Source organism: Pseudophryne corroboree, chromosome 3 (genome assembly GCF_028390025.1).
Source record: "Pseudophryne corroboree isolate aPseCor3 chromosome 3, aPseCor3.hap2, whole genome shotgun sequence".
NCBI lineage: Eukaryota > Metazoa > Chordata > Amphibia > Anura > Myobatrachidae > Pseudophryne > Pseudophryne corroboree.
Window position 1 is genome coordinate 297,422,987 of NC_086446.1, and position 11,982 is coordinate 297,434,968.

The following is an 11,982-nucleotide window of genomic DNA, read 5'->3' on the forward strand; positions in this document are numbered from 1 at the left end:
TGTAATGTTAGGATTATGTTGACAGTGAACAATCTTTTATTAGAGACATTACAGCATTTGGTACTTGTAGGCTAGAAGCCAGTTAAACTGAAAATAGACCAAATACTGTACATTTGTTACAAATATTCTAGGACCCAGTGAAACAAGAAGTCATTTGAGAGATGGTACAGTACTTTGTGTTCAATATTTTTGGTTAAGAGTCAAACTTCTACTGGATTTATGAAAAGTACTGTGTATAATCAAACCCCAATTTTTTTTAAATATATCAACAGCAAAAGATTAAAGAAGGAGAGTATAGGCCCTTTAAGGACAAGCTGGGAGTCTTAATCAAAAGCGTTAATGACATTGTGGACAAATTAAATGAGCTTTTCTCATCAGTATTCACAAGGAAGGACCATATGCAGGGATTAACACACAATCGTAACACAGATAATGTCTCACTACTAAGTGCTTATTTAAGTGAGGAGGTAGTCTGTGACAGATTAAAAAAAATGTAAGATTAATAAGTCACATGGTCCCAACGGAATTCACTCAAGGGTTCTCATGGAGCTTCACTCCGAACAAGCAAGACCGCTATTTTTGATCTTCAATGACTCACTTACAACAGGCATGATTCCCAAAGGCTGGTTTATAGCTGAAGTAGTGCCAATATTCAAAAAGGGAAGTAAAGCTGAACTGGGAAATTATAGACCAGTTAGTCTTACATCTATTGTGGGGAAAGTACTGGAAAGTATTCTAAGTAGTAATGTGCACCGGAAATTTTTCGGGTTTTGGTTTTGGATTCGGTTCCGTGGCCGTGTTTTGGATTCAGACGCGTTTTGGCAAAACCTCCCTGAAAATTTTTTGTCGGATTCGGGTGTGTTTTGGATTCGGGTGCTTTTTTACAAAAAACACTCAACAACAGCTTAAATCATAGAATTTGGGGGTTATTTTGATCCCATAGTATTATTAACCTCAATAACCATAATTTCCACTCATTTTCAGTCTATTCTGAACACCTCACAATATTGTTTTTAGTCCTAAAATTTGCACCAAGGTCGCTTGATGACTAAGCTAAGCGACCCAAGTGGCCGACACAAACACCTGGCCCATCTAGGAGTGGCACTGCAGTGTCAGACAGGATGGCACTTCAAAAAAATAGTCCCGAAACAGCACATGATGCAAAGAAAAAAAGAGGTGCAATGAGGTAGCTGTGTGACTAAGCTAAGTGACCCAAGTGGCCGACACAAACACCTGGCCCATCTAGGAGTGGCACTGCAGTGTCAGACAGGATGGCAGATTTAAAAAATAGTCCCCAAACAGCACATGATGCAAAGAAAAAAAGAGGTGCACCAAGGTCGCTGGATGGCTAAGCTAAGCGACCCAAGTAGTCGACACAAACACCTGGCCCATCTAGGAGTGGCACTGCAGTGTCAGGCAGGATTGCACTTCAAAAAAATTGTCCCCAAACAGCACATGATGCAAAGAAAAATGAAAGAAAAAAGAGATGCAAGATGGAATTGTCCTTGGGCCCTCCCACCCACCCTTATGTTGTATAAACAGGACATGCACACTTTAACGAACCCATCATTTCAACGACAGGGTCTGCCACACGACTGTGACTGAAATGACTGGTTGGTTTGGGCCCCCACCAAAAAAGAAGCAATCAATCTCTCCTTGCACAAACTGGCTCTACAGAGGCAAGATGTCCACCTCCTTCTCATCGTCCGATTCCTCACCCCTTTCACTGTGTACATCCCCCTCCTCACAGATTATTAATTCGTCCCCACTGGAATCCACCATCTCAGGTCCCTGTGTACTTTCTGGAGGCAATTGCTGCTGGTGAATGTCTCCACGGAGGAATTGATTATAATTCATTTTGATGAACATCATCTTCTCCACATTTTCTGGAAGTCACCTTGTACGCCGATTGCTGACAAGGTGAGCTGCTGCACTAAACACTCTTTCGGAGTACACACTGGAGGGGGGGCAACTTAGGTAAAATAAAGCCAGTTTCTGCAAGGGGCTCCAAATTGCCTCTTTTTCTTGCCAGTATACGTACGGACTGTCTGACGTGCCTACTTGGATGCGGTCACTCATATAATCCTCCACCATTCTTTCAATGGTGACAGAATCATATGCAGTGACAGTAGACGACATGTCAGTAATCGTTGGCAGGTCCTTCAGTCCGGACCAGATGTCAGCACTCGCTCTAGACTGCCCTGCAGCACCGCCAGCGGGTGGGCTTGGAATTCTTAGCCTTTTCCTCGCACCCCAGTTGTGGGAGAATGTGAAGGAGGAGCTGTTGACGGGTCACGTTCCGCTTGACTTGACAATTTTCTCACCAGCAGGTCTTTGAACCTCTGCAGACTTGTGTCTGCCGGAAAGAAAGATACAACGTAGGTTTTAAATCTGGGATCGAGCACGGTGGCCAAAATGTAGTGCTCTGATTTCAACATATTGACCACCCGTGAATCCTGGTTAAGCGAATTAAGGGCTCCATCCACAAGTCCCACATGCCTAGCGGAATCGCTCTGTTTTAGCTCCTCCTTCAATGTCTCCAGCTTCTTCTGCAAAAGCCTGATGAGGGGAATGACCTGACTCGGGCTGGCAGTGTCTGAACTGACTTCACGTGTGGCAAGTTCAAAGGGTTGCAGAACCTTGCACAACGTTGAAATCATTCTCCACTGCGCTTGAGTCAGGTGCATTCCCCCTCCTTTGCCTATATCGTAGGCAGATGTATAGGCTTGAATGGCCTTTTGCTGCTCCTCCATCCTCTGAAGCATATAGAGGGTTGAATTCCATCTCGTTACCACCTCTTGCTTCAGATGATGGCAGGGCAGGTTCAGGACTGTTTGCTGGTGCTCCAGTTTTCGGCACGCGGTGGCTGAATGCCGAAAGTGGCCCGCAATTCTTCGGGCCACCGACAGCATCTCTTGCACGCCCCTGTCGTTTTTTAAATAATTCTGCACCATCAAATTCAATGTATGTGCAAAACATGGGACGTGCTGGAATTTGCCCAGATGTAATGCACGCACAATATTGGTGGCGTTGTCCGATGTCACAAATCCCCAGGAGAGTCCAATTGGGGTAAGCCATTCTGCGATGATGTTCCTCAGTTTCCGTAAGAGGTTGTCAGCTGTGTGCCTCTTATGGAAAGCGGTGATACAAAGCGTAGCCTGCCTAGGAACGAGTTAGCGTTTGCTAGATGCTGCTACTGGTGCCGCCGCTGCTGTTCTTGCTGCGGGAGGCAATACATCTACCCAGTGGGCTGTCACAGTCATATAATCCTGAGTCTGCCCTGCTCCACTTGTCCACATGTCCGTGGTTAAGTGGACCTTGGGTACAACTGCATTTTTTAGGACACTGGTGAGTCTTTTTCTGAGGTCTGTGTACATTTTCGGTATCGCCTGCCTAGAGAAATGGAACCTAGATGGTATTTGGTACCGGGGACACAGTACCTCAATCAAGCCTCTAGTTGCCTGTGAATTAATGGTGGATACCGTAAACACGTTTCTCACCACCCAGGCTGCCAATGTCTGAGTTATCCGCTTTGCAGCAAGATGACTGCTGTGATATTTAATCTTCCTCGCAAAGGACTGTTGGACAGTCAATTGCTTACTGGAAGTAGTACGAGTGGTCTTCTGACTTCCCCTCTGGGATGACGATCAACTCCAAGCAGCAACAACAGCAGCGCCAGCAGCAGTAGGCGTTACACTCAAGGATGCATCGGAGGAATCCCAGGCAGGAGAGGACTCGTCAGACTTGACAGTGACATGGCCTGCAGGACTATTGGCTTTCCTGTGTAAGGTGGAAATTGACACTGAGGGAGTTGGTGGTGTGGTTTGCAGTAGCTTGGTTACAAGAGGAATGGATTTAGTGGTCAGTGGACTGCTTCAGCTGTCATCCAAAGTTTTTGAACTTGTCACTGACTTCTGATGAATGCGGTCCAGGTGACGTATAAGGGAGGAAGTTCCTAGGTGGTTAACGTCCTTACCCCTACTTATTACAGCTTGACAAAGGCAACACACGGCTTGACACCAGTTGTCCGCATTTCTGTTGAAATAATTCCACACCGAAGAGGTGATTTTTTTTGTATTTTGACCAGGCATGTCAATGGCCATATTCGTCCCATGGACAACAGGTGTCTCCCTGGGTGCCTGAATTAAACAAACCACCTCACCATCAGAATCCTTCTTGTCAATTTCCTCCCCAGCGCCAGCAACAACCATATCCTCATCCTGGTGTACTTCAACAGTGACATCTTCAATTTGACTATCAGGAACTGGACTGCGGGTGCTCCTTCCAGCACTTGCAGGGGGCGTGCAAATGGTGGAAGGCGCAAGCTCTTCCCGTCCAGTGTTGGGAAGGTCAGGCATCGCAACCGACAGAATTGGACTCTCCTTGGGGATTTGTGATTTAGAAGAACGCACAGTTCTTTGCTGTGCTTTTGCCAGCTTAACTCTTTTAAGTTTTCTAGCAGGAGGATGAGTGCTTCCATCCTCAGGTGAAGCTGAACCACTAGCCTTGAACATAGGCAAGGGCCTCAGACGTTCCTTGCCACTCTGTGTCGTAAATGGCACATTGGCAAGTTAACGCTTCTCCTCAGACGATTTTGATTTAAATTTGTGGGTCATTTTACTGAGCTTTATTTTTTTTTAATTTTACATGCTCTCTACTATGACATTGTGCATCGGCCTTGGCAGACGACGTTGATGGCATTTCATCATCTCGGCCATGACTAGTGGCAGCAGCTTCAGCACGAGGTGGCAGTGGATCTTGATCTTTCCCTATTTTACCCTCCACATTTTTGTTCTCCATTTTTTAATGTGTGTAAATATATGCCAGTAATAGATCAACGTATAATACTGGTGGTCACTGGTCAGCAAAACTCTGCACTGTACTCCTCCTATATAATACTGCTGGTACCCAGTCCCCACAATAAAGCACTGTGAGCACAGATATATGCAGCACACTGAGCACAGATATGGAGCGTTTTTCAGGCAGACAACATATAATACTGGTGGTCACTGGTCAGCAAAACTCTGCACTGTACTCCTCCTATATAATACTGCTGGTCCCCAGTCCCCACAATAAAGCAGTGTGAGCACGGTTATATGCAGCACACTGAGCACAGATATGGAGCATTTTTCAGGCAGACAACGTATAATACTGGTGGTCACTGGTCAGCAAAACTCTGCACTGTACTCCTCCTATATAATACTGCTGGTCCCCAGTCCCCACAATAAAGCAGTGAGCACAGATATATGCAGCACACTGAGCACAGATATGGAGCATTTTTCAGGCAGACAACGTATACTGGTGGTCACTGGTCAGCAAAACTCTGCACTGTACTCCTCCTATAATACTGCTGGTCCCCAGAATAAAGATATTTGCACTGCAGCCCCCTGAAACAAAGTGAGAGGACGCCAGCCACGTCCTCTCACTATCATTTCCAATGCACGAGTGAAAAATGGCGGCGACTCGTGGCTTTATATAGAATCCGAATCTCGCGAGAATCCGACAGCGGGATGATGACGTTCGGGCGCGCTCGGGTTAACCGAGCAAGGCGGGAAGATTAGAATCTGCCTCGGAACCGTGTAAAAAGGGTGAAGTTCGGGGGGGTTCGGATTCCGACGAACCGAACCCGCTCATCACTAATTCTAAGGGACAGTATACAGAAGTTCATTGAAGCCAATAAGGTTATTAATAGGAACCAACATGGATTTGTGAAGATCATGTCAAACAAACTTACAAGACTTTTATGAAACGGTTAGTGCAAACCTTGATCAGGGTAAGGAGGTCAATGTAATCTTTTTAGACTTTGCTAAAGCTTTCGACACAGTACCACACATGAGACTTACCTATAAGTTACAAGAACTAGGGCTAGGGGGCACAATATGCACTTGGGTCTGAAATTGGTTAGATAATAGTTAGCAAGCACATTGTGGTAAATGGAACTTTTTCATATTGGACTGAAGTACTAAGTGGTGTGCAAATAGGTTGAACTCGATGGACAAATTGTTTTTTTTTTCAACCTTAAAAAACTATGTTACTATGTATAATGATTTATATAATTTCTTGTCTGAAACAATTAGGAATTACACCTGCAATAGTAATTATTTTTAATAGAGTCAGCATATTCCCAAATCACAAATATATATTGGGGAGGTGACACTAAAATAACATAAATCCTACAGTGCACTTTAGCACAATAGATGCTTAGGAGGCAAGTGATTTCTTCATTATACCCCTATGCCTTGGTTGCTTAGGAGGCCATTCCTATATCCATTAGATGATTTTCAGGGTTTACCCTTTAATAACTTTGCCTTTTTTTATAAAAAAAAATTACCAGCAAAATCACAGAAAAAAATCTTTTATATTTACCCCTTATGTTCTATGACATGGTCTATGTTCTGTGGTTTCTGGTAAAGAAAGGGTTTTAAGTGACCTCTAAGAAGAGTGGAGCCTGGATTTGAATAAATGGCACAGTGAACTGGAGGATAAGATGGCTTGTTTTCAGCTTTGGCCTTACAACATTGCTACCTCAAGGTTTCCAGAGTAATGGATAGGTGTAAGAACAAGTGGACTGTAGAGTTGTTATTTTTTTACTATTATTATCTTTTATTTATATGATACTACAAAGTGCTTATAGCATTGTTCAAGCAATATCCAAAGAAACACTGAAACTTAGCATTTCATATGTGAAGTAAAGGTAAGTTGACATACTGGGCGGTATTCAATTCTTTTCACCCCCTTTCATTCACACCTGTTCTTTTTCTGCTAACAGGCATGGCATAATCATTCCCCTGGGGTAACGAGGGTGCCCAACCCTTTACGCAGCTAAACCTGATTACTATGGGTGCGATATGCGCGATAACAGGGATCACTTTAGAAAGGAGATTGGGCGTGATATATCATTTGAATACCACCCACTGAATCTTGACAAGCAAGCAGTAGTGAGTCACTAGGTGCAGAAGGCAGCTCAGCAATTCATGAGCCTGGATCCAATGAAGGGTGAACATACATAGTGAGTGACTGAAAAGGACTAGTAAACAAGAGAAAAAGTGCACTGCTGGGGTAAAACATAAGAAGAGAATGCCCTCTCCATGTGAGCTTACTTACTAAGGGGAGGGGTTAACAGTTGGAGGGTGATCTGAATAGAAAAATAGGCCCAACTCGGGGAATAAAAAGGAGATTTAGGGGTCAATTTACTAAGATGGGCTTTCTTTTTATGATGGGATGTTGGCCATAGTAAGCATTCAGATTCTACTTCTCATTTATCTAGCACCTTCTAGAAGATAATACCTGGAATCTGTTTGGTTGCTATTGGCAACATCCCATCTTAAATAGAACTACCATCTTAGTAAATTTACACCTTAGTTGGAGGGATGGTGCTTTGAGTGCAGTTGGAGAGACTGTTAGAAAGTCTGACTTGGCAATGAAGTGAGTTCCAGATGAGAGGAGCAGAGACAGAGAAATCTTGGATGTGGGTATGAGAGAAGGTAAGCAGGTAGAGGAGATGCTGCAATAGGATGAGGTGGGAATGAGAAAGTGTGTGAGCTTGAGGATCTGCAGTAGGTGAGGGAAATGGATTGAGGGTTTTGAATGTGAAGGCAAGGATTTTGTACAGGATTCTGCTGGGAATGGACAGTCAGTGAAGATGAGGGGACTGCAAACATAGTTGGATATTATAAAAAGGTGAACAAAACAATTCATGATAGACTGAAGCTGAGAAACGGTGAGTAAGGGGGTGGCCAGGGAAGATGAGTCGTAGTAGTCAAGATGGGAGATGATGAGTGCATGATTAAGCAGCATCATGAGTGAGGTAGGGCCTGACTCCAGAGATGTTATAGAGGGGGAAATAGCAAGAGTGAGTGAGATTTTGAAGGAAAGGAAGAAGTCATGGATGACACCTAGGGAGATGTTATTTTCAGAAAGGGAGTGGGAGAGGATGGGGACCTGGAATGGTGGAAGACAATTCAGTTCAGTTTTGATCATATTTAATTTGAGAAAACACTGTTAAGAATTTGTGAGTACATTACCATGCTACTATCAAAAATTCAGAAATGCTTCAATGCGTTGGATTTATGACATTCTAACAATGGATTACTTAATATTATCCTCTAGCCAGTAATTAGTTGTACTTGGATTTTAAAACCCTAGCCCTACCAGCAATTAGCGCCAGAACATCTGGAAAATCTTTGCAGCAAGAGGTAACAAAGAAGGAAGAAAACTCTTTTTTGTGAGGCACTTTTATTGATTACGTATACTGGTGGTCACTGGTCAGCAAAACTCTGCACTGTACTCCTCCTATAATACTGCTGGTCCCCAGAATAAAGATATTTGCACTGCAGCCCCCTGAAACAAAGTGAGAGGACGCCAGCCAAGTCCTCTCACTATCATTTCCAATGCACGAGTGAAAAATGGCGGCGACTCGTGGCTTTATATAGAATCCGAATCTCGCGAGAATCCGACAGCGGGATGATGACGTTCGGGCGCGCTCGGGTTAACCGAGCAAGGCGGGAAGATTAGAATCTGCCTCGGAACCGTGTAAAAAGGGTGAAGTTCGGGGTGGGTTCGGATTCCGACGAACCGAACCCGCTCATCACTAATTCTAAGGGACAGTATACAGAAGTTCATTGAAGCCAATAAGGTTATTAATAGGAACCAACATGGATTTGTGAAGATCATGTCAAACAAACTTACAAGACTTTTATGAAACGGTTAGTGCAAACCTTGATCAGGGTAAGGAGGTCAATGTAATCTTTTTAGACTTTGCTAAAGCTTTCGACACAGTACCACACATGAGACTTACCTATAAGTTACAAGAACTAGGGCTAGGGGGCACAATATGCACTTGGGTCTGAAATTGGTTAGATAATAGTTAGCAAGCACATTGTGGTAAATGGAACTTTTTCATATTGGACTGAAGTACTAAGTGGTGTGCAAATAGGTTGAACTCGATGGACAAATTGTTTTTTTTTTCAACCTTAAAAAACTATGTTACTATGTATAATGATTTATATAATTTCTTGTCTGAAACAATTAGGAATTACACCTGCAATAGTAATTATTTTTAATAGAGTCAGCATATTCCCAAATCACAAATATATATTGGGGAGGTGACACTAAAATAACATAAATCCTACAGTGCACTTTAGCACAATAGATGCTTAGGAGGCAAGTGATTTCTTCATTATACCCCTATGCCTTGGTTGCTTAGGAGGCCATTCCTATATCCATTAGATGATTTTCAGGGTTTACCCTTTAATAACTTTGCCTTTTTTTATAAAAAAAAATTACCAGCAAAATCACAGAAAAAAATCTTTTATATTTACCCCTTATGTTCTATGACATGGTCTATGTTCTGTGGTTTCTGGTAAAGAAAGGGTTTTAAGTGACCTCTAAGAAGAGTGGAGCCTGGATTTGAATAAATGGCACAGTGAACTGGAGGATAAGATGGCTTGTTTTCAGCTTTGGCCTTACAACATTGCTACCTCAAGGTTTCCAGAGTAATGGATAGGTGTAAGAACAAGTGGACTGTAGAGTTGTTATTTTTTTACTATTATTATCTTTTATTTATATGATACTACAAAGTGCTTATAGCATTGTTCAAGCAATATCCAAAGAAACACTGAAACTTAGCATTTCATATGTGAAGTAAAGGTAAGTTGACATACTGGGCGGTATTCAATTCTTTTCACCCCCTTTCATTCACACCTGTTCTTTTTCTGCTAACAGGCATGGCATAATCATTCCCCTGGGGTAACGAGGGTGCCCAACCCTTTACGCAGCTAAACCTGATTACTATGGGTGCGATATGCGCGATAACAGGGATCACTTTAGAAAGGAGATTGGGCGTGATATATCATTTGAATACCACCCACTGAATCTTGACAAGCAAGCAGTAGTGAGTCACTAGGTGCAGAAGGCAGCTCAGCAATTCATGAGCCTGGATCCAATGAAGGGTGAACATACATAGTGAGTGACTGAAAAGGACTAGTAAACAAGAGAAAAAGTGCACTGCTGGGGTAAAACATAAGAAGAGAATGCCCTCTCCATGTGAGCTTACTTACTAAGGGGAGGGGTTAACAGTTGGAGGGTGATCTGAATAGAAAAATAGGCCCAACTCGGGGAATAAAAAGGAGATTTAGGGGTCAATTTACTAAGATGGGCTTTCTTTTTATGATGGGATGTTGGCCATAGTAAGCATTCAGATTCTACTTCTCATTTATCTAGCACCTTCTAGAAGATAATACCTGGAATCTGTTTGGTTGCTATTGGCAACATCCCATCTTAAATAGAACTACCATCTTAGTAAATTTACACCTTAGTTGGAGGGATGGTGCTTTGAGTGCAGTTGGAGAGACTGTTAGAAAGTCTGACTTGGCAATGAAGTGAGTTCCAGATGAGAGGAGCAGAGACAGAGAAATCTTGGATGTGGGTATGAGAGAAGGTAAGCAGGTAGAGGAGATGCTGCAATAGGATGAGGTGGGAATGAGAAAGTGTGTGAGCTTGAGGATCTGCAGTAGGTGAGGGAAATGGATTGAGGGTTTTGAATGTGAAGGCAAGGATTTTGTACAGGATTCTGCTGGGAATGGACAGTCAGTGAAGATGAGGGGACTGCAAACATAGTTGGATATTATAAAAAGGTGAACAAAACAATTCATGATAGACTGAAGCTGAGAAACGGTGAGTAAGGGGGTGGCCAGGGAAGATGAGTCGTAGTAGTCAAGATGGGAGATGATGAGTGCATGATTAAGCAGCATCATGAGTGAGGTAGGGCCTGACTCCAGAGATGTTATAGAGGGGGAAATAGCAAGAGTGAGTGAGATTTTGAAGGAAAGGAAGAAGTCATGGATGACACCTAGGGAGATGTTATTTTCAGAAAGGGAGTGGGAGAGGATGGGGACCTGGAATGGTGGAAGACAATTCAGTTCAGTTTTGATCATATTTAATTTGAGAAAACACTGTTAAGAATTTGTGAGTACATTACCATGCTACTATCAAAAATTCAGAAATGCTTCAATGCGTTGGATTTATGACATTCTAACAATGGATTACTTAATATTATCCTCTAGCCAGTAATTAGTTGTACTTGGATTTTAAAACCCTAGCCCTACCAGCAATTAGCGCCAGAACATCTGGAAAATCTTTGCAGCAAGAGGTAACAAAGAAGGAAGAAAACTCTTTTTTGTGAGGCACTTTTATTGATTACTTTAAAACTTTACTTTTATAGATGGACTCACAAAGGACAGACACACAATGAACATATAGATAAAATTAAATCAACGGGATATTGTTGTTAGTAGATTCTCTCTATTATTCTCTCTATGTTTATATCAGTATGTATCCATCATATGTACTCTCAATAAGGGTTCAATATCTGATGATAAAACCCTTAACATTATATACCTGATACATATATATGTATGAAGGAAAAAACAATGGTTCCCTAATGCACACTGAGTGAATAATATTCCTACATAATAGTCAGATAATACGGAGATCTTGGTTGCGTATATCTGCAGATATAGGGTTAAGCCCCCAGGCCGATCGACAAGGCCTCTCCGTCACTGGGGGTCCCTAATATTAGGTATGGGTCCGGGGTGCAGGACCCCATAATGTCGGCACAGGTCGGCTACCCCAGGTCAGCACACAGGTGAGAGTTAATAGGGTTAATAAGAAGCACAGAAGTGCTATGTGAGTGGTGTGATTAAAATAATACAAAAATATATACAAAGTGATAGGGAAACTCATAAGTGTTAATAAAGTGTTAGGGTGTGCCGACCTGAAGCAGCCCAGCGATACCGACACAGGGGCCACCACACCCCACACCCACCCCATAAATAATTCCAAATATGTCTGGGTTGAATTCCCAGTGTAAGGCCACATGGTAATGGCTCCTACAGCATCTGAGAGCCAGCTTACCTGGGGATACCCCTGACTTCCCCCTATGGCAGTCTAGAGTCAGCAATCCCTCCTAATGCTGACCCGTTC